The sequence below is a fragment of the Aythya marila genome (assembly GCF_965140915.1).
Source record: "Aythya marila genome assembly, chromosome: Z".
Lineage (NCBI taxonomy): Eukaryota > Metazoa > Chordata > Aves > Anseriformes > Anatidae > Aythya > Aythya marila.
The window spans coordinates 23,324,388-23,349,213 of record NC_139080.1 but is presented as its reverse complement, the minus strand read 5'-3'; the positions used below and the strand labels follow the sequence as shown (position 1 = coordinate 23,349,213).

General features: G+C 41.0%; 1 protein-coding gene across 3 annotated transcripts in view; it reads right to left on the bottom strand.

Annotated features, from left to right (window-relative positions):
- Positions 1-24,826, bottom strand: part of MAST4 (microtubule associated serine/threonine kinase family member 4) — a 300,676-nt gene that overhangs the window by 106,167 nt on the left and 169,683 nt on the right. The gene's annotated exons all lie outside the window — the stretch shown is intronic.

Genomic DNA, 24,826 nt, shown 5'->3' with positions numbered 1-24,826 from the left:
TGAGCAGCAGCCCTGCAGCCCCCAGGGGAGTGCAGCAGGAGGGCAGGAGGTGCTGCAGGCAGGCAGCAGCAGTTCCCCTGCGGGCTGTGCAGGGAGAGGCCCCTGGTGGAGCAGGCTGTCCCCCTGCAGCCCATGGGTCCCACATGGAGCAGATCTCCACGCTGCAGCCCCCCCATGGGTGGAGGAGCCCCCGGTGGAGCAGGTGGATGTGGCCTGGAGGAGGCTGCGGCCCATGGAGAGCCCCCGCAGGAGCAGGCCCCGGGCCGGAGCTGCAGCCCGTGGAGAGGAGCCCACGCAGGAGCAGGGGGTCTGGGGGGAGCTGCCGCCCACCCGTGGGGGACCCGTGCTGGAGCAGTTTGCTCCTGGGGGATGGACCATTTAGTCTGTTAGTAGTTGGCAATAAATGAATCTCTCTATGCTGAGTCTGTTTTGCCCGTGGTGGCAATTGGTGATATATCTCCCTGTCCTTCTCTCAACCTTAGAGCCTTTTTTCATCCATTTTTCTCCCCATGTCCTTTTGCAGAGAGGGAGTGAGAGAGGGCTTGTGGTGGAGTTCAGCTGCCAATCAGCATGAAACCACCACATGTTTTATCACTTGGGTGAAAGACCTTGTGATGTAGACTGCTGCAGGGATGAGCTGGAAAGGCTCACATGACACAACTCTGAGGATATCAGCTTGGAAAGTAACAGAGCATCCAAATGTTAGCCATTGTTTTGAAAAGCACCTAGAAATATGCATTGCAAAGAAGGCACTTGTCCTCTAACTAACAGACTAAAGGTGTTTATCTTGGGGATGTAGATGAACATCTTATTGGGATAGTTTTATAAGTCATCCATACGATCTTTACCCTACTCAGAATGCATGGTGATACAATTAAAAAAATAGTAGTTGGAAGGTAAGCACGGGTTGAAGTAAGAGTTAAAAAAGAACATGCTTTAAATGGGTTAGATAGACATCTAATAAGGTGTTCACACAGCAATTACCCTAAAAGGCCTTAGGACAAATCTCCTGCAGACGTGACTTCTGACACACCACTGTAAACAATGTCAGTCTAGCTCTGATCAAACATAACACAAGTGTCCAAAAACTCTTCTAAAATTAAGACATTTTTAGAAAGATCAGTTACATATGAAAAGAAGGGAAAACAGCCACATCTCTGCATAAGCACTGAGAAACATCTCTATGTACTCCACTACCACATCATCTCTGCTCTGTAACCAAGGTTTTGTCTGTAACTTGCAAGCTTGCATTTTGGGAGGAAAAAAAAATGCATACAATCATTAAACTAGGGAATTTTACCTATTGGACGTTGTGAACAGCACTGACTAAAGAGTAATAACCAAGCCTGTCATCTGCATCCATCATGCAGGAAAAGTTTCAGTTCCCCCATCCTCCTGCAAGCTCTTTCCCCTCCTCAGCCTTCCTAAGAGGCAGCTGAAGGAAGTTAGTTCAGTTTCCTTAACTAAGTCACATTCAGCCAAGCACATCATCTCTGTGGTAATCGCGTAGCTCAAAACCCATTTTATCTTAGGCCAAATACTAGAAATCGTTTCCCCTGCAAGGACAGACTAATTCAACTCATGATTTTTTTGTGAAACTTTCTACCATATTAACAATAATGATTAGAGGCATCCCATATAAACATATGCTTTTTTTTTTTTTTTCCCCCAAAAACAAAGCCGTACCAGTTTATTACAATGTGGGCAAAGACACAACTGAATAAAAGGATGATCACTGCTTGCAAGTAGACAAATTCTGATGGCAAAATAAGTCAACTCCTTCTAGGTATAACCACACAGATTATTATACCTGAAGCCATTACATAGACCTGGCTACTCTAATGTATGTCTTGTGATCCAACAAGTTGGATTTTTCCATGTGCAGAAAGGAGGAAAGTAATTCAAGGTGAGCGTTTGTCCTCTTATGGGGCCAGGATACAGGTCATTTCAATCTGTGGCTTCTGATGGTCAAGACCCTTACAATTCCACCTCCAGACCCTGCACATACAACAACAAGCAATAGCTCCCAGAATTACATGACTTGTGAATTCAAGCTTAATTTCATCTTACCTTACCATGCACAGACACAAACAGTCCTGCTAAATAGTTAGGCTGTTTCAGACACCAGCTCAAAGGCAAAGATGTATTTTTTTGAAGTGCTGGGTGGACATACGCATAATGAGGCTGAACTGAGACTTTGCTGAAGGCGTGCAAATGAAGGGAGTAGTTGTGAAAAGTCCAGCATCGTTCCACAACAACCTTACATGAAGGAATATGCTTCATAAAGGGAAACACAGGCCTTATCCTAAAGAGCACAACATGAGGGTGAAGACTTCATAACGCCTCTGAATAAACAACTTTGCTTCCACAGCGATGCCTGCAGTTTCTTTCCATGCCACAGAAATGCCAGATTTCAAAGCAAACATCTCAAGGGAAAGTGAGGTTTCACAAGCAAATCAAACTGGTACTACACAGCTGCTGTCTACAGATCCACCCCCTCTCCCCATTTAGCCAGCAGTTTCAGCTCAGTGAGGCCCAGAACCAGGCTCAGAAGGGAGTTAATGGTGAGACAGACAGGCAGGGTCAGCGGGATCACTCCTTCGGTAGCACCTATCCGTTCAACTGGAGCCTCTCTCACTCTAAATTCAGATAGTATACTGCTTATCTCTGCAGCAACTCAACAAATACAGGCTCAAGAGCCAGTAGGTCAGCACAATTTAGTTACTTACCTCTGTCATATAGAACTAGACAAAAAATAATAATAAATAAATTGCATAACTCTGCTCCAAAATACATAAAAACAAAGTTGTTAAGCACAGATCCATGTCACACTTCTGAATGCGTATCTGACAGTTAAGATATGTTTCCCTGCAACAGAATGCTACTGATAATCAAATGAAATAATTTAATTCTGTGGGTGTCCCAAAACTATATAAAATACAACATGAGAACCTGCAAACACATCCTTAACACCACTTGGTTTTCATCTATACAGCCACTCCCAAAACAAAAAGCAGCTCAGGCAACTTGATCACTTATGGTAGGCAACTCGTAATGTATGTAACTTGGCTGATGGGTTTTTATTTATCAAAACATTACATAAGGTATCGCATAGCAAAGCAAGTGATAAGGATCATTAAGCTTTCCCTTTTATATTCACTTGAAGATAAAAACGTCACACAAGTCAGAAAAGCTGTCTAATCCACCCTCGCTTTGAGGAAAATTACATTTCCAAAAGCAAACTTACAAAAGGAATCTTTTCTGAGAACAATTTCTATTCAATACATAAGCAAAAAGATTTCAATATGTCAACATTTACTTTCAGTGATAAATAGCAATAGAAATATTATCCAGAAACGTTTTAATTATACAGTACTAATTACTGATTTTAAACACTACCATAAACATTTGGAAAGACAGGCAGTGTATCTTTAAAACCGAAATGCAACACCAACACTAAATTGATATTTTGCATATAATAATCCAATGCAGAAATTATCTAGCCTAGCTTCTTTGCTCTGATAATTAAGTCAATACACACTGGAGTTTTTCAAAACACAAAAAGCACTCTGCAATCATTGCTCAAAAGCATTGCAAACTGTTTAGATCTCATCAGCTTTATGACAAGTTACACATTGAAAGAAGTTTACAAGTAACATTACAAACAATAAAGCGTTCTTTCAATATGCTAAAACCAGCAAAATCCTAAAAAATAGTACAGGCCTCACACTGGATTAGGAAGGTAAATTCATAAAAGGTTCATAAAAAAGGTAAAAGTAATTCTTGCCTTAGCACATCTTTTCTGTATTCTTCAGAACGTAGGAATACACTAACACAGCTTAATGTAACATAAACACCTCTCCTATCAATAATTTGGAAGGACATTAGATTACAGCAAAGGCTGCAGATGTGCTGGGAGAAGTTGGCTTTGTTTTAACTGTGCCTTTTTAGTCAGATAACTATTACCAAAAGAGTAATGAAGGAACTGGCTGAGCCACTCAGCCAAAATTATTGCTATTTTCAAAGAGTCTTGGAATATCTAGAAATTCTACAATACTGAAACTAAGCCATCATGTCATAGCACTCCTTTAAAAGAATAAACAGGATACTCGCTCCCATTAGTAATGAATTCAGGTAAGGCAGCATACTTAGTGTCATTTAACACAGTTTTACACATAAGCCAGTCTGCCCAGACAGATCTTTTTAAAAATGAGATTCCAAGCCTGATTAATAAATGCTTGAGTTAACAATTCACTGAGACATTTGTAAAACATTCTACCTATTTCCACATAATGTTTTAATAAGTTAATTAGTAGAATGCAAAAATTTATGCAAGATACAGGAAGCACTAACATTTACCAATAGAGAGATTTCAAAAAGTAACTACACATTAAATGTTTCCTGTGGATCATATAGGGATATGTTCTTCACTTAATACAGTTCAATACTGCTATCAGTGATCTGGAAAAAAATGCAATACTTTTCCAAGCCAATGAGACCAAAGAGGTAAATAATGACAGGAACAAGACAGTTTATCATTGGATAAAGTGGTCTTGTTTGAACAACAGACATTCTGTTATTACTAGACTTGAAGTCACTAAAAAAAAGGACATAATGTAAGGTAGAAATGTAGCAGGCAGGGGCAATGAGAAGGATTTAGGTGTTCCCACAGGTACACAGCTACATAAGAGCTCCTAGTGTGACAGTATAGTTAAAAGAATACACATCCCACAGATACACAAGCAGGAAAATCCCTCACTGGAGTAAGGAGATGAGAGATGAGGATTGGGAGGCTAGAGTATTGTCAAAAATAATACAGGAACGACATCTGCTGAACCACAGTATGCAGCTTGAAAAGCTTGAATTATTCACTTTATCCAAGGCTATAGGAGTACCTTGGTCATCTGGTATATGTATCCACAGGATGAGGAGATTTTGGGGAATACACAGGATGTAGGCATAGAGGGCTCTATCCTGTCCCTCACTCACACATATTAGAAGTAGAGGTTCAAACTGTGGGAGTCAGGCGAGAAAGCACAGGTTTGAATTATTTTACCTTAACCACCAGAATACAGTGGATTTCCCATCATTATGTGTCTTAAAGGTTAGATTTTTTTTTTTTTTTTTAAGGTAGAAAAGAAGACAAAGACACTTCAAACAAGAGTAATAGGATGGATAAAAAAAAAAAAAAGTAGAAAAGGTTCTACAGCTTATTTTATGTAGGAAGTTGAAGTACAAGATGTTATTGGTTTATTCATTCCTTAGACTACATTTGTATTAGTGGTAAATGTACTAATAAATATTTTTATAAGTATTCTTAATTACAATATTTGAAATCTTGCTCCCTCTAGTGGATGATGATTATGATGTTTATTACCTTCCTTTGATGACTTCACATGATTTTCACTGTGGGATGCAGAAAGTAAAAATAAGTTTAAAAAAATCACTGAAAGGAAGTGCTTTGTGGGTGTGCAGTGTGTATCTGCCAATTTCTGAGTTTACTTAGAACTGTTTATAAACACATGTAAGCATTACTGCTCTAACAAGTTGTAAAGTAACATACAAATTCAAACTAACCTCCCACTACTCTAGTATATTATAGCGTATTTAACATAAACACATTTAGGAAAAGCAATGGTCACAGCATCTCTTCCCATTTCAGAAAGTTTCTGAATAGATGCACAATATTAACTAAAACTTAAACGTATCGTTGTAGTCATTTGCATTAAACATCAGAATTCCAATCTGGCAAAGCACTATTTTTAATCCAACATTTTTCTATCTGTAGTGGAGTGAGCCAAGCATGGGATCAACTAAGCTACCTATTTGTTCTTGTCCCAGAAATTAGTTTCTCCTTCCAAGCTACTTTAGCAAACAGGCAGACTAATGAGGAAGTACGAAAGAGATATTTCCGATTGTTATCACTGAATTTACATTTATCTATCTTGGCAAGTAGAGTAAGCATTACTACAGTTCAGAAATGCAAGTCCAGCAGGGAAGAGAAACAAAACATCCGATAAAAATTTCAATTTGCTCTGGGTACTATGCTACTTGGACCCTGACTTCATGATCACAAATGCTAGAGGAAAAAATAAAAATACAGTATTGCATAGCCGATATTAATCCATCCTGCTTTGCCTTTTTTTTTTTTTTTTAACCAGCATTTAGCAGCATCCTAAAAAGGGTCACACCATTTCTTCAAATCAGTAAGTATCTATTTTTGTGGCACTAGTATAAATCTGTAGGCAAATGCATTCTCCATATGGTAGGTCAAGAGCAGTAACAAAGTTTCCCATGTTCTCAGGCCTTCACATGAAAGGATGATACATTTAAGAAGCATGATTCATTGCACTCAGACCATTATACACACATACCTTTCTCCTGCCCTCACACATCTGGCCATGCATCTTTTAAAATCAACAGCGACAGAGTAAGGTAAAATTCCTAAATAATTCCTTAAGATGGATACAATCATTCTTCTAAAACAGCATGCACTTATCTATTTCTACACATTCCACATCACAACTACAGTCAACTAAGCCATACTTTGTGAGAAAAATTAATTCAATTGCACAAATTGTTTTTAAATTATTTTATTATTTTTTTTTTTTTAATGCAAGGTTGGGTTTTTTAACTTTAAACTTAAAATTGTGTTCTTTAAAAGTTTTTAAAGTTTAAAAATGAATAATTCCAGTAAACTATAGTAAACCAGTTCTCCTAGTTTGGAGAACCCCAGACAACGTACCCATGCAAGAGGAATACTGCTCCTTATTCAGAGCCATTTCCATGTATTCAGCTCTGCCACCAGCCACCACCTCACTTCCCTATTCACCATCTTTAACAGCAGATGTAAGGGACTCCCTGTGCAAAAGTTAAATGAACTAGGGAAAAAAATCAAGCACAATTCACATTGGACAGCATTAAATCCTGGTATGTTTGGGAAAGTTGTAATGAGCTGCAACTTTTCTCATTTTTAAAGCACTGGGGGAGGGGAGGTTAATCGAAGTCAGCACAGCTAAAAACTCAAGACTGTCAATCAAAGTCTGAATAGATTGACTCCAGTGATACTGAAATTAGAAGCAGTTAATCAGTGTAAACACTGTCTTCAGGGAGACAGAAAACTTCATCAGCTTTAATACTTACACACTGAACGTCCTAAACTAATCACCCAACCAGCACAGACTGATGGCAACAGATCAATTACAGGTCTCTGTCAGAGCAAGGAAATTAAACACTCCTCCCCAACTTTGGCAAGTACTCTGCTTATTTCAGGTATTTTAAACACACCAGTTACTTCCTGATTCAAAAATATATATAAAAAAAAAATCCTGACTCAAATCACACTGAATAAAAATAAGGTGCTAAGATTTCAGAGCTTTGTAGTATGTAAACACAAAGAAGCTGTGTTTCTTCAGCATTTCCCTGCAATCATCTGTTTCATGCTCCATCTGATCTGTGTGATAGATCTGCTGTCAGCAGAATGGTGCGAGATGGAGCACCCCATGCAGCACAAGCTGACAAATTGGAACTTGGGGACGTAGGAAGTTAAAAGGGGAAACATTATGCTTAAAGAATATAATTTGGACTGCTATTAACATTACCCTTGGTATTTCAAGCAGTAAGCATACAAGACTACAAGTTGATAACATCCCTAAATCTTTTTACCCACCACCCTTAATGCTCTCCCACTCAACAGGCTAAATAACAATTAGCAATTACATTGCAGCAGGCATCCCGCCACGTAAATCTGAACAGAACAGTTCATTCGGAGGGGACCTTCAGAGAGCACCAAGTCCAACTGCCTGACCCCTTCAGGGCTACCCACAAGTTACAGCACGTGTCTGAGGGCATTATCCAGATGCCTCTGGGCACTGACAGGCACAGGGCAGCAGCCACCTCTCCAGGAAGCCTGCCCCAGCGTTTGACCACCCCCACAGTAAAGGAACTTTTCCTCATGTCCAGGCTGACTCCCCCCGCCCCCGTCACAGCTTTGTGCTGTTCCCTTGTGTCCAGTCATCGGTGAGGCTGCACCAACACTAAACATAGCGGGAGAATCACCACGTCTGAGCAGCTGTGCAGTGCTCAGTGCACCCCAAGATGTGGCTTGCCCTCCTGGCTGCCAGGGCACACTGCTGGCTCACGCTGAGCCTGCCGTCAGCCAGCACCCCCGCAGCCCTTTCTGCTGAGCTGCTCCCCAGCCACTCGTCCCCAAAACTTGCCCATGTCCTGCACTGCTCCGTCCCAGGTACCGAACCCAGCATTTGTCTTCACCAAACTGCATGCTGTTGATGATCACCCAATGCTCCTGTCCATCACAAATTGTCTGCAAGGCCTCTTGTCCCACCAGGGAGCCAACAGCACCTCCAGTGTAGTGCAATTGGCAAACTATCTCATTATATATAGTGAATTCTAATACTTCTAAAGAAGGAATTTTTTCAGAAAAAATGCAAACCAAACGTCTACAAGTGCAAGAGAGGTGAACACGATTTTAGTTATTTATGCATTTCAAGTGAGAGAAAATACTCTAGGTGAAGAACAAAATACTAAAAACAATCTTACAGCTAAGGGGCCTTTGGTCTAAGACCCAACATTATCTAGTTCTTCAACCCCTGTGCTTCAGTTCTCCATCTGTGAAGCACAGATAATAATGTCTCTTAACTTCTCGGTAGTGTAATGAAGACATTTCCATAAATATTTGTGTGAAATCTACAGATACTAAAAAATGAGAGAAAAAAAGTAGACAGTGGCAGGAAGATCTTCAGGATGACCACCAGACAGAGGTACTGAATTATTTCTACAACACCTCCTTCCTGCAGGCATAGACTGTACAAACACAAGATGTGTGACTCAGATGACTTAACAAAAAGCCTTAAATATCTCTTCTCTGTGTATCAAGGAGAATGACAAGCATCAGGAAGGATGACATGACAAGTCACAGACTTCCACCCCCCCACTCCAAAGACAGGCATACACATTTCATTTTAGCTTTGTAGAACTGAGAGCACACATCAACACTGTGTAACATGCAAGCTATAGTCAGCACCTCAATCATCACCAACACCCTGTCGAAAACATGTAAAACAAGGAGTGCAGGATCAGCATGATCTGTGCTAGCTTTATTTTATTTTTTTATTTTTTTATTTTTTTTTACCTCCACCATCCTGGAAAATCCGATCAGTCATAGTGGAAATGAAGGAAATAACTCTTCAGCATTCAGACAACTAATTGCCCTGCTTTTACTGAAAGCAGACAACCTGATTATTCCATTCATATAACTGCACAGGGTGTTTAAGGGAATATCAATATCTTGATACAAAAGGGACTTGAAACATTTATCACTACAAATACATGTTCTCTATATGCCACCAATGAAACAAGTAAAGCCAACCTCGACCCTAACCCCTTCACCATTCACACAGCCTCTCCCAGACCATCTCCAGTCACGTCTGGACGTGGCTTACCATGAATTTTAATGAGCCTGAATTGCTTGTGTAAAAGTATGTTTCTCTTAAATCAGCACACACTTTCAACTCTGTACTTTGATTATTTTTTTTTTCCTTTGTGGAGTGATCTGTTCTTTCAAAAATTATGTAACACTTCAATTCTACAAAATTTAAAGAAAGAAACCCCACTTAGTATAGACAAAGGGTTATCCCAACACATTCCACTCTGTCTTCATAAAGTACATCCACTGAAAAGTTCTGCCATGCTGACTACAACATCTGATACCATCCTTCTTCCCCACCAGCCCAATGTATATCCTGTTCTCTATCCTGTGCTTCCCAAACACCACTGCTTGTGCACTAGCACACATGCACGAGTAGAGCAATTTCATCAGTCCAGTGGCAGTGTGTTGAAAGCCTACATGTTCACCTGACAATGAAGCCACAGTGTGGAGGTGAAGGAGGAACTGCCTATCTAATTGCTCATAGTGGAAGCAACTGGCTTTGGTTGATATTTATCTGTATCACCACATGTCATGATCCCCTCCTCTCAGGCATTACAGCTATTTTTAGAAATACTTCCAGGTTTAATCAACCTGGGAGGTCACGGAGCATTAACCATCTTCCTACACTCAACCACATTTTCCAGTGTACTTACCAAAAGGAATATAGCAGTCTGAGACCACAACCTCCTAAAATATGACAAGAACTTCTTCCAGACTGTTGTGGTGATACTTTGGAGTCCCACAGACATGTTTTGTATTGTCTTTTAGTTGTGACAAGTTTTAAACACAGTTTTAGTCATTGTTCACTTTTCTATCAAATTGCAAATCTGCCTTTCTGGCCAATAAGCATGTTTTTATTTCCCATCCGAGAACCACTCCTGGAACAATCCCACTCACAACTCTTCAAGGTACATAATATTTTGGCTGTAAGCCATGCTAACTATTTTGCTGGGTAGCTTTGAGGCTACAACTCGCTTTTAACTGCAAACAACCTCCTCCTTCCTAGACCAAGGAGGAAAATCTCTCCTAGTAGCAGGTCCTTCTCCTAGCAGCAGGTCCTGAGGAACAGAAAAAAAGCAGCCTTCATCACTCCTGGTAAAAGGAGAGGACAAGCCATGCTTTTGCTCTATGACAGCAGGTTTCTTACTGCCAGAAAAGAATTTTGCACACCTAGCTCATTTCTTCCTGCAGTCTTCAGAGCTAACAGTCTGCTTAAGAGTACCCTGCGGATATGAGCTCCTGACTGCCACAGCATGAGCCCAGAAAGCCATGTTGCTCAAAGAGACATCACAACACACACCCAACATAACACAGTACTAACAGACATTAGCACTGTCACAGTGCTGTCACACACAGGGAATGGTTACCACACCACTGACAAACCCTCTGCTGTGTGAAACCTCAGTTCAGGAGGCAGACACATTTTATCTGGTGTCTTTCCAACATCTGGCTCCTCAACACCTCCTACTTCCCAGCACTATGCTTGAGCCCAGAACCAGCTCCCATGACCCTTTCAGAAAAGTGGTGTCCCAGCAGCAGTTGGAACCACATCCTCAGATCTGCTCAGGCTCTGGGACCACACAGCACACTTAAAATAGGCCACCTGCACCTCATCTCAAGGCAGAGAGTGACAGCCCCCAGGAGGCCTGGTCAGCTTGTGTCTCAGTCACGCCATGAGCATGCCGTGTCCTTCCACTCCCAAGAGACAGAACTGATCTCTTATTTAAAGCCAGATCACTATTTTGCTCAATAGGTCTTTGGATCAGGAGCACCGTGAATCCCTGCCTCAACCACCAAACTCCCATGGACCAAGATGAGAAACAAATCAATACTGGCATCAGGTCTGCCAAGTCCAGAATATGGCCCTTTTGGAAACACTCTTCACTCTGCTATATGTACAAGGCACTGCATCTAGCAACCCATACGTTCACTTTTCTTCTGAAACAGCTAAAAGCAAGCAAGAGGAATAACAAGGTATCTGAAAAACAACAGGACTAAGAGCCTTTGTACTTAATGTGGGCCGGGGGATTATTTTTTTGGCGTTGTTTCTTGGTGTATTTTTGTTTGTTTCAATATTATTCTGGAAATCTCTCGTGCTTCTTGCACTCATAGTTCCATTTGCGAAGTCTGATTACAGTGCACAGCTGTAAAGTCATCACTTCAATAGTATTCAAGAATAAGCTAATACCAAAAAAAGGTTCTTTCCCTAAGGGACCACCAACACTTCTCACAAAGTAATTCAGCCTGCACACTAGTGAAAACAAGTTGTGCTGTGTATAGCAGAAATAACAGTCTCTAAAATGGCCACTGCAGGGATAGCAGTGTCCTTCTGATACACGCCTCCTTCCCCACTGAAAGCCTTGGGAGTCTCGAAGCATTTCCTAAGCTTCATGGCACCTAAGCAACTCCTTGCAGCTTGCAGTGTTACGGTCTGATGAAACTGTGTAATCAGCAAGGCTGATGCTTGCAGTGTTCGTTTCTGTTCTGCAACTATTTTTATCAAGGTGAGATAAAATGATGCAGATGCAACAAAATGCTGCAGTGTTGGCACAGAGCATGGATGAGAATTTCCAACTCAAGAATTTAGCTGCAGCATTGTTTCTCTGGCAACTCATCCAAGGACTAGCTGAAACGGGTCACTGTGCTGCACAAAGACTGCGAGACATTAGAATTTGGGATAGCAGGAGTGGAATTGTCTAGGGAAATGCCTCTCCTGGAAGAGGTGAAATGTTAACATCCCTATCAGACCAAACTTTCACAGGAAAGTTAAGAACAACCAACAGGCTTACCTAGCATTTTTCTCCATACTTCCAAGAACCGCTTGGCAACAAGACAGACTACAGACAGTAGCCTTACTTTGGACAACAAATGGACCTTGAAGTTAGGATGTTTTAAATGCATTGCCATTAATTCAGCTAAAGCCAGTCATGAAACCATACTACAGAAGTCTGAGTTTTATGTGCAGGTTGAGACAACTGAGCCTCAGGACACTTACAATCATTACTAATAGATACGTCACCTTCCGACAAGCAAAGCCTCTAGGTCAACAGGTACGCTCTCCACTGACTAATGATTGTTGTTAGCAGGTAATTTGCATGCACTTGAAACCTTGTGGTATGACAGTTAGGAAGACACATGAGCTATATTATATTTCCAAGTATATTTCAAGAGCTGCCAAGTTCATTTCCCATTATATAATGTGGAGCAGTTATTCAAATTTTAACCATCTCCTATAATCATCCTGGAGTGATGTCTTAACATTACAGGTTGAGTACTCACCTAATTTTCACATGGTCCCCAGAGTCCAATTCTCTCCCTTCCTCCAATTCCTGATTTAGGTGTGGCATATTTTTGTAAGTATTACAAACTTTTTTTTTAATTGAAAACCTGAGAAGTATTTTCTATAGAGCTTCCCTCTTCATACCTTGCTTTCATTTCACTCATTCAAACTCGACACAGGGAACACAATTAAAACTTCAGTCACACCATTTCTTTATTATGATATCACCTGTAACATATCAGAGAAAGCAGAATCTGACCCAAAGAAACAGAATTCTGCCCCAAAAGTAATGCCACAAACATTTTAGGGTTCAAAATTGTAAATACTCTGAGAAGCACATTAAATTACAGTAAAAAATTAGAATTACGAAGGTATATATCAGTGGGAAATATTTCTGAAAGACTTTCAACCTCTGCTTTAGAAAGGAATTAAGTTGCTCAAGAAACCTTCATTCAGGTCATTCCTATGTCTATGCAGCCTTCGAAAATTCTGGAAAGATTTTTATTTTCCCTAATAATATTTAGAATAAAAACTAAAAATCCTTTATTGTCTGCATTCACAATATCCTGGTGATACAGCACTATCCCACAATAGCTGTAATTTTCAGTCTGGAATTCCTATCAGCTTTTTGCTTCCTCAAAATGTTTAAAAAGACTGAACTATTAACTTCAAAATTTAACATTCAACAGTACGTACAAAATACAACCCAAAAGGCCAGAAGATTTAATAAAAACAGCACTCAACTGCTTTGGGAGAGTCTTTATGAGAGTTCAGGGAAAGAAGATCAACAAAATGGCATTTAAAATGATTCAGACCAGCTCTCTCCCACAAATGAAAAGTAGCAGCTTTCACACTACTGCAGGAAATAACTGTCACAAGAACTTATCATCTAAGATACAACAGACAGACAGACAGCAAATCAACTGTATTTCTGGTAAGTCCTGTAAATTCTGTTATCTATTCTTTCTTCTGAGATAATTTATGCTGTAAAATTCAGGTTGGAAGGAAGGGAGAGGGAGCTACTCTTGTTTGGTTACTTGAATTAGAAAAAACACTTTTCTGAACGGCATCAAATAACGCAAACCGCAAATCAAGTTGCTATATTCCTAATAACTGTTTCAAACAGATACACAAGAATGCAGATTTTTTTCCAGGAGCTTTTAAAAATGTACTTCACTCCAAATCTTTCTGACATCAACAAATTGAGTTCTGCTTTTATTTTATTCCATAAGCTCTGCTCCAAAACATCACTGCAACAACTAAAGCTTGGTCTCTGATTCCAGTGTGCAGCAAGTAAAACTGCACTTTCTTCAGTCCCAGCCCCCCAAAATAAATGAAATCAGAAATTCTTATCACTGCATCCCTCTGGGATGGCAAACCAACAAGTAAAGATTCTCCAGAAGACCTCTGCTCACAAATGACAACTGTGCAGCGCCTGCAGTTCTCAAATTGTACCCTCATGCACACCAACACCACCCCATGAAGATGCTAATAGGTTTCACAGAATCACAGAATTTTCTAGGTTGGAAGAAACCTCAAGGTCATCGAGTCCAACCTCTGACCTAACGCTAGCAGTCCCCACTAACCCATATCCCTAAGCTCTACATCTAAACGTCTTTTGAAGACCTCCAAGGATGGTGACTCCACCACTTCCCTGGGCAGCCTGTTCCAGTGCCTCACAACCCTTTCAGTGAAGAAGTTCTTCCTAACATCTAGCCTAAAACTCCCCTGGCTCAACTTAAACCCATTCCCCCTCGTCCTGTCACCAGGCACGTGGGAGAACAGGCCAACCCCCACCTCGCTACAGCCTCCCTTGAGGTACCTAAAAAGAGCGATAAGGTCGCCCCTGAGCCTCCTCTTCTCCAGGCTGAACAACCCCAGCTCCCTCAGCCGCTTCTCGTAGGACTTGTTCTCCAGGCCCCTCACCAGCTTCGTCGCCCTTCTCTGCACCCGCTCAAGCACCTCGATGTCCTTCTTGTAGCGAGGGGCCCAAAACTGAACACAGTACTCGAGGTGCGGCCTCACCAGAGCTGAGTACAGGGGGACGATCACCTCCCTAGCCCTGCTGGCCACACTGCTTCTTATGCAAGCCAGGATGCTGTTGGCCTTCTTGGCCACCTGAGCACACTGCTGGCTCATATTCAGCCGACTATCCACCATCACTCCCAGGTCCTTCTCTGCCTGGCAGCTCTCCGACCATTCCTCTCCCAGCCTGTAGCTCTGATACAAATGTTTATACAAATGTAAATGACTGTCACAAGCAAAAATAGAAATGTAAGACCCTCTCCTCTGCTTTGTGTCTACAGGGCTCAGAGAATTTAAAAGCTTTGAAAGAATTTCAAAAGCTGATGATGGTGTATCATGTTTAAGTACACAAGTGATGAGATCCGACGAGGCTGTTTTTATTTAATCAATCACTCCCTCAAAACTTAGTTCTACATGAGAAAAAATACACAGCTTCATACATGCAATGACATTGTTTCTCTTTTTCCAAAAATACCCATAAACCTTAATTCTCAACTGAAACAGCTCTCCCTTTGAAGCTACACATGGTTTAACACGAGAGAGCACTGGAAATATCTGGACTAGGTGTGTTTTGTGGGGTTAAATAAACGTTCACAGAAGGAGTTAAAAGAACAGCAAGGACATAAGAATTTTGGCAGTAGAGACTCTACCTTTGGAGGTAAAAGCCAGCTATTAATTTATTTCACCTTGAGGAACTCGTGCTTTATTGTAGGTGTTCATGAATTCTAATGAGATTATTCTGAGAGATGAAACAGCAGGTTTTCCTCATTTTAAACAAAAATGAAGAACTTGGGCAAGAAATGGAGTCAAGTGATTCCTTACCTCATCTGCACCAGCCCTTCTCATGACCTTGTTTCAGAGTAATAAATCAACAACTGCGTCTTTCAGCATAACCTCAAGGTCAACATACTTTGTACTGGTCTCTGGATGCAAAGGTGGAAATAAATTTTCAAGAAAAATGTTTGCTTGAGCATGCCCTGTTATGGCAGCTGTGGCAGTAGGACAGAGGGAAAATGGGCAGAAATTCTGTCTTTTGAGATTCATAAAAGAAACTACTTTTGAGACAAGAAAAGCCTGAATTAAATTTCTAACTCCTCTACAGAATTGTGCCTTGATAAAGCCATGTCATCCCTCTTTGCACAAGTGCCCACCATCACAGAGGGAACACTCATACTTCATTTCCTACAGAGTACACTGCCTGCTCTATTTAAACTATAAGCTTACACCAGTTTTAAACATTAACCAGTATGAACAACAGCTACTACCTTGGCTGTCACTCAGGTCTGAACAGGCAACTTTCAGATCTGATGCAGTGACTACACCAAGGCAGGAGCACTGCGCTCCTGAAGAATCTCTTAGTAGTGGTGCTGAGTGTTATTTCCACTTTACATGCCTCAAGTTTGAAAAACCCCTTCTGCCTTCACCCTCCTGAAGACATACCAGCAGAATACAGAGAGTGCTACCCTCACGCTGTACCAGCAGGCTCTGCTGCCAGAGGTACTTCTATTCACAAGATGCTAGTGTTTATTTTGTGAAGATGTTCATCATACTGGCAAAAGGTTCCCTTTACACTGGTACTGCATACAACCGCTATAAAGCACAATTCCAACAAAAGCAACTGCCCAAGGAGCAGCTGTGCAAGTCAAAGGACATGAGGGAGATGGGCCAGCATGTTGGAGTGATATGATACCGCAGGAAACTCTTATCTATTCTCTCTAGGAAATCTCCCATGCTGGTAACACCTTTGAACTAAAGTGGTCACGATAAAATAATTCTCCTCCCATCTACATGAGAACTCTGAGCCAAAGAAACAGGAAATGTAAATTACTTACATGCCCCAAACCAATACACACATGTTTTTTTTTGTGAGCCTAAGGTTGAACAGCCACTAATAACTAAAAAATTTGCTGCTCTGAACACCTTAAGCACTCTGCATTTATAGCTACATAAAACACAAAGATTCAGAACAAATCAAACTATTTATTTTAAAATTAAATTTCTGGGAAAATTCAAACATTCTGGCAAAGCTTTAGATGCATTGGGGGGGGGGGGGGAAGGGGATTACAAACACTAGGAATTCTGACATTTTTCAGGAAAATCTGTGGAGGAGGTATTGTACTGCAGAGAATGTGTAAGTTCCATTCTATTTCCCCAAAATGGTTCTAAGAGGTGTGCTCCCAACACCATCATGGGACAGAAAGCTCAAACTTGGTATTGCCAGGAGCCTCTACCATCCAGCATTGGGAAATAAAAGCCTTGAGGGGTACAGTTTTGTGCCCTGATTCCAAAAACCGTGAAGCCCAGGAGCGCTGTGCCCACAGCACAGTCTGCTTGGCAGGATGTCCACAAGGCCAGAGATGCAATTAAGCAGTTTACACAAATTAAAACCTTTGCACAGCTTTTTGCTTCCACAGAATTGCCATTCTGAAAAAGAACACTTCCCCCACCACCCTGCCCCAGAACAGGGCTACATAAACTAAAGACCAAAAAGTGCTACTTTTTACCAGCTTTTCCGTACCATAAGCTCCACAACACACACCACTTTCCTGATAATTCATTAAACACCAGAAAGTGTTTTCACTGAGAACAAAATTTATGGACACTTAATCATATTGAAAAATGCACAAAAGTAGGATTCACATCTCATCTCTTCCCTTATAAACCCGTATATAAAAAACAATATGATATTTCTTCAGAAACACATATCAAACCACAAAATTGCTTCAATTTTTCACTGTCAAATTAAGCCATGATAGATGGATTTTGAGAATCAGTTGGTTTTTAACTTTCAAGTATGCTGAAGAATAACAACACATGCAAGCATTGTCTCCTCTGCCATGCAACGTTACAGAAGTTGTACCAAATAGGCACAAATCCACTTTATTATGTTATTTAACAAGGTGGTAGTTCCTTAAGTTTCCTTCATACTCACAATAACAACTCAAATCTGATTATTAAAATTTGTCCTTTTTTGGGGGGTTTATTTCTTTTTTTCAATCCATGAGGCATTGGAAACTCATTTTGACAACTACTCTCCCTAAAGAACAGGATCTCACTAATTTATGCTGAGGAGAGACCAAGCTTGCAATTTAATTTTCTGAAACAGAAATAAAATATAGCAAATTTTACCGTATCAGAAACAACCTTCAATTCTTATTTATTATGATAATTTTACCATTATAGAAAGTGTCACATAGTATTTTTGGATCATTTCATTTTCTAATGTTGTAAAAATTCTCCCTTTCTGACAAGTACACAAAACTGATTCTTTTGTGTGAACTGGGGAGTAGGAGAAAGGAAATGAGAAGAATATTTCAGGTAGCTGCTTATGGCATATCTAAAATATTACTGTATGAGAAACAAAGTTTAAAATTGTCCTAGTCCTTCAGAAGGAGCAGCCTTACAGATCCACCATAAGCGACAGTTTTCTTCTAAATGCATATACATCTTGGATACTCAATTCTTCTGACATCTGGCATCACAGATCCTAGTACTGCCTCGCAGGTATGCACAACACAACAATGTGTTTCATCAATCACCGTCACTTCTGAATTCACCTTAAACTTTTGACATGATAGAACAGTTTGCAGTAGCATCACAGGAAGCAAACCATAAAATTTCAATTGCAAACACATTCCTAAACAAAAGTCAGAGCAACTCAATATTACGCATTAATATCTTAAGTCTGCTTACTAAGTCTCAAAATATCGATTACCTTCTATTTTTTCCATTAAAAAATTAGTTTCAGAAAGACAGCTGGTCAAGTAAAACATTTTTCTGATTGCATAGACATACTTTATTTTCCTCATTTCTCCCCTTGAAACACATTTTGATCGTCAGGTTTTGGATGCAGAAGGAAACACCAACAATGGAAGTTTACTCGCTTACCTCCAAAAATGAAAAGCGAACAGAGGACTGCATGGGCTGCAAGGGCTTGTTGGGGTTGGGCTCAGGCTCCTTGGGGTGAGACTGAAAGTTAAAATAATGTCATCTCTAGTAAACAGAAGGCTTAGCAAGAGTTGCATGTTTCAGTGTAGGAGTTACAAAAGGAGTTTCAGTTAGAACCGAAACATTACTGTCCTCCTGAATGAAGTGACTGACAGTAGCCACACAGTTTTTGACATAAGATGAAATCAATTTAAATAAAAACAAACATGAAATCTGTTGCTGGTGCGTATGCTTGACTATGTGAGACTCTCTCAAGGAACAATATTGTCCAAAGAAGGGAAAAATACAATACCTTGTTTCAGACTTCTAAGTGTTCTGTATGAAACAGTAAGTAACTGGGAGTGGTTGGAGGGGGTTTCTTTGTTTAATTTTAGGAATTTTTAAAGTTTCTTTTGATGTGCTAGTCAGAGGTGTAGGAGAACTAAAAATAATGATGAGCTTTGGTCAGCAACAGAAAATTAAAAAAATTTTTAAATCTTTTAAAAACATTTAATTACATGCCTCTTGTTGTGATTAGCTGAAGTCATCTGTCCAAAACTACACGTATCTCTACCATCAGTTTAAACCAAGCAAAGGCAGAAGCTGATGGGTAGCTTTTTCAAGATGGCCTTCATAAAGATTTGCTCTACTATGTAACAAACCATTGCAGCCAGCCAACATTAGCGCTCCTGACCTGTCCCCAGCAGACCCACAGAAGACCAGCATGCTATAACTAGCTCCAACCCTTGCTTTGACACTGTCATATTTTACAACATTCCCATCAAAACCTTTCAATGTGGATACCTGACTGATGTTTTTTGAATTATGTTTCAGCAGAAATAGTACTCCTGCTCCTAAAACAGACTGGGAAAAAATTGTTTGACAACTACTTGCTACTTTTCTTAAGACATTCTTACATTTGCATGCTTTGTAGAGTTTACAAAGCTTGGTAGGGAAAACAATGAGTCAAGGATAGGCCTTCTGGTACTTCTTGACAAAGTTGCTATCTTGGGGCAAGTTTGCTAGCTGTGCCATCCCCAAACCTGGTGCACAGAAGAGCACAACTCATCAGCTGGACAGGAGCTAGCCTGTTTTCAGCTGCAGACTAGCTGTGCTAGCACAGCAGTATGTCTGATCTAATAAGCTACTTTAAGAGCCAAAGGCTTAATATGTTACACGGAAAATTCCTAAACTGCACCCAGGCTAAGATCTGTCAGCCCATGGAGGCCTGTGGAGATTCAGATTTCTGCAGTTCAACCAAGCCTCTCTCTAATGCACCATGGCCACAACCACAGGAACCAAGACCTTTCCAGCACATACGGTCAGTAAAGACTTGTAAGGCAGAGGTTTGCAACAGAAGAGAGCATGGGGGCAGCAACAGAGTAAAGATCAGGGGCAAGGAACCAAAGCCAGAGCAATGGAAAGGAAAGAAAAAGTCAGGCTTCTTCTCACTGAATGAGAATATGTTAACTTCAGAACACCAGAATGAGATTCTGAAGTCACCACCTTTCTAATCCTTAAAAAAAAAAAAAAAAAGGAAGTCACTGAAATTCTACTACCCTTATGACAAACAAATCCTAGGGACATGCAGTGTCAAAGAATGTCTCCTCCCTCTAGTGGCTGGCCCATACACAGGTGGTGTACATCCTACACCTGCTAGTAGTTACTCCATAATTATTCCTCATTTTCATTACTGTAACACAAGAGTCTCAGCCATGGAGCAGACTCTCAGGGCATTCGTTATCAGCTGTACTTGTGCTGTGGATCTATAAATTCTCACTAAGTGATGACACAGGAGTGTCAATAGAGTTCTTCTACAGAGCTTGCTTTTCAGCTTTGCTTTTTTAAGACCTAAAAATTACATGAAGAAACATGTTAAAACAAATTATCGCCGTGCATATGCACAAGGCTGACAGGCAGCCTTAATTCTTACATTTACTAAATTTGGAATGTTTCAATTTGGGTCCTTAATATTCTTTGAAAGAGCTTCCTGCAAGTAATGAATATAAAGTAGACAGACTGCATAAATTTCTCAGAGATGAAATGTAATTCTAGTCCCAACATTTAAACTTTATTGAAAGAAAATTTATGAGGATCCACACGTGAAGAATGCTTTGAGGAAATGCACCAACACACGCATCACAGGAATCAAGCAGGAGGAGTTGGAAGCCACAGTGCAGTTAGAAAACTGTGACCTGATTGCTATCACGGAAGTATGGTGGGACAAATCACACAGCTGGAACACTGGAACCAAGGGCTACACGCTTCTCGGAAGAGAGAGGCAGGGAAGGCGTGGGAGGGGTGTTGCCCTCTAGGTTAAGAAACAGATTGCAAAAAGCTGCCTCTGCAAAATAATCTTGTGCAGGTTGAGAGGCTGTGAGCGAAAGTTAAGGACTGGACCAAAAAGGATGCCTTGTGGTTGGGGTCCTGTTTGCAAGGCCTTCTGGCTTCAGCTACAAGATGCATTCGCACTCACAGGCACCCATCCTGACAGGGGACCTCACCCAGATGTCTGCAGGGGAAGCAAGCTGTGAGCAATCCAGGAGAGTCCTGGAGGGCATTGGGGATAACTTCCTGGTCCAGGTAGTAGACAGACCAACCAGAGAAGTGTTACTGGACCTGGTGCTCACCAGTGCGAATGAACTCATTAAGCGGGTTCAGATTGGAGGTGGTCTGGGCTGCTGCAACTGCTCCCTGGTTGAGTTTGTGATCTCAGGAATATGGGTCTAGCAGAGAGCAAATTGAGGACCCCGAATTTCAGAAGAGCAAACTTACAGCTTGTTAAAGAACTAGGGGATGAGATCCCCTGGGATACAGTCCTGAGGTACAGAGGAGCTGATCACAGATGACAACTCCTATCTTAGAACACAAGAGCTCTCCATCTCCATGCGTAAGAAAGCAAGAAGGGATGGCAGAAAACTGGGATGACTGAGCAAGGGCCTGGTGGGTCAGAACGACATGTAAGAAGGAATTCCACTGCCTGTGCACATGTGGCCTGGGAAGAGTGCAGGGATGCTGTCCAAATGTGATGGGATGGAATCAGGAAAGTCAACGCACAGACAGAACTGAGATTGGCAAGGGGTGCAAAGAATAACAAGGAAGGTTTCTCTTGGTACATTGCTCGACGAAGAAAGGCCAAGGAGAGCATGCCACCTCTGATAAATGATAAGGGAGGACAGGTAACAACAGACATGGAGAAGGCTGAGGTACCAGCAACTTCTTTGCCTCAGCCTTCACTGCCTGTCAGGCTTACCACATCATTCAAGTCCCTGAACCTCCAGGCAGGGGCTGGGGAAGCAAAGTGCCTCCCACTGTAAGCAAAGAGGAGGTTCAAGACCACCTGATGAAACTGAACAGGTACAAGTCTACAGGCACAAGTCTATGGGGCCTGATGCCAGGGTCCTGAGGGAACTGACTGTCATGCAGTTGGGCTGGAGCACCTCCATGATGAAGAAAGGCTGAGAAAGCTGTTCAGCCTGGAGAACACTCTAGGGAGACCTCATTGCAGCCTCTCAGCACTTAAACATGGCTTAAAGGGGAGATTTAGATTAAATGTTAGGAGGAAAATCTTCACTCAGAAGGTGGTGAGGCACGGGCTGCCCAGAGAAGCTGTGGATGCCCCATCCCTGGAGGTGCTCAAGGCCAGGCTGGATGGGGCTTTGGGCAGCCTGGGCTGGTGGGAGGTGTCCCTGCCCACAATGGAGATGGGGAGGGAGGAAGGGGAGCTGCATGATCTTTAAGGTCCCTCCAACCCATTCTATGAATCTATGTAAAAGCTGGATTTTTTATTTCCCCCTCACATATTTGCTTTTATAGATAGTTCAGAATAAAAATTTAGGAGACACAACTTACACCTGCATTGACTCAACTATGACAAATCAGCAAACCAAAACTGTGTTTTCTTTTCTCTAAAAGCAAATTAAGTTTAGAAAGTAGTTAAGTATGATGACAAATGAAAGTGTGATATAAGATTATGAAACAAATTAAATATACAAATGGTTTGTATTCTGAACAATGTTTTAGCAAAAACAATGAGCAGTGCTGAAATTAAACTATAATTATTTTTAGCAGTACTTAAATATTGTCGAAATGCAATACAAAGCATATGTGATTTTGTCACAGTACCATGGAAAAGGAGGAAACAGTAAAAGATTACCTCATATTACAAAAACATACATGTTTGTTGAAAGAACCAGTGACATGAATCATTTTTCATCCGTTGCAATTAGTGATGATATTCACATAGAATGATTATATAATTCAGTGAAGACTGATTCAAAAATATTTAAATTTCCACCTCAAAGGGAGTACAATAATCAATTATTCATGTAAATCATTTTAACGAGCTCACTGATAACCCCCCCCCTCCGCCCTCCAAAACTCCTAAGAAATTAGCAATTTTTTTTTCTCCCAAAAGAATATATAGAGCTTATTCGGCTCACACCTAACACACACTGCTGTAAGGAAAAGGTGCCAAATTGAAATGCAGAATTTCTCTCTGACATTTCGCAAGCCTAATTCTGGGGAACCCTATGCAACATTCATACTTGTTCCTTGGAATAAAGTGCTCTGTCACCTTCATGTGATTATTGGAATACATTATTTGCTACACTGCACACTTACCTATAGCCCTCTCTTTAAAACATGGCAGATGTCAGAGATAATACCTTTCAGAGCTAAGTAACTTTACCGCAGGCATTTGCAGCATTCAGGTTTTTTTTTTGTTTTGTTTTTTTTTTTTCCACCAGCAAGGATGGGGAAGTCCCAGGGAACACTAAAGGATCTGACGTAACCATATCTATTTACCTAGATAAAATTAGCAAGTTCTTGAGGTGTCCACAACACGCATACATACATGCTTGATGTGTCAATGTAGAATGTAGATGTGCATGTACAGAAATAAGTATTTGGCTTTTACTAACAAATCTTGGGTAAATATATGCTGGCATTTATGAATAAAAGACTATAGCTACTATCATCATACATAAAAATTACATATTTTCATGCAGCTACTCTCAAAATAGCTGAAAGCACACAAATGAGTTAATCAGTTTTAAACAAGTATCAAGTAAACATACTGCTAAATTAGGTAAACATACTTACTGCAGAGACTATCAGGAATCCTCCAGTATGTAAATGCAGTTCATTAATATAGTTATGTATGTAAAATACAGGCTGTTCCTGATGGATTTTCACAAATGGCATTTTTATAATGCTTTAATCTCTTGCTGTGCTCTCTATTATTCAGCAGAGATAGAGGCCTTTCTAAAAGGCAGCACCAGGATAAACAAACAGTAATACAGAGCTGGAGAGAAAGACAGACACCATGGCCTACTGAAAGATTCTCCCTCTACAAGCTGACAGGATCAGGATGCTCCATGCACGGAGATAACTTTAAATATGCAGAAATGCTTTCTTTCCAAACATACTGCAATACCCCAGCTCCACGCTCGCACATTTGCTGAAACCAACTGCAGTGCGTTTAAAATGTGTTCCTTCAACCTAAAGCTGCAGTGCTCTGAGACTGTCGGCATAAACATATGTTAAATAGCTCCTGTTCGCACGAAAGCCAGTTATCATGCAGAAACCATTAATATATTAAAGACAGACAATACTTACTCCAAGGTCAGCCCTGGAATTTGTAGCCTCTCCCGCTGGGCTTTCATTGCTGTGGTATGTTACCAGACTCTATTGTAACCATGACATGCGTTCCCTGGCAGCATTCTGGCGATGACAGAGAGCCAAAACGAACCACTATAAAGGAATGGACTAACGATCTCTTGGGGGCGGGGGGAGCACCGCAACTTTGGGTCCTTCCACCTCGAGCTGTCACGACGCGCTGTCAGCTGCCTCTTTCAGGTTAACGGCAGCACACGCTGCACTGGTTTTGTCAAGCGAAGGGAGCCGTCAGTTCTGTACGTCAAGCAATTCATTCCTGATTTCTGCAAAGGCAGCTGCCTCGCCGGCACAGGCTTTGCACCTCAGAGGAAGGAGAAGTCCCCCTCGTTGCACCAACCGACAGTGTGAAAAAGCCCTGCATGCTTAAGACAGTTTCTCTCTGCAAATCTGCAAATGTCAAACATTCACCACCCCCTCTGATCCTATCGAATAGGATTTAGCCATCTTGTTTAAGTCACATTATCCCT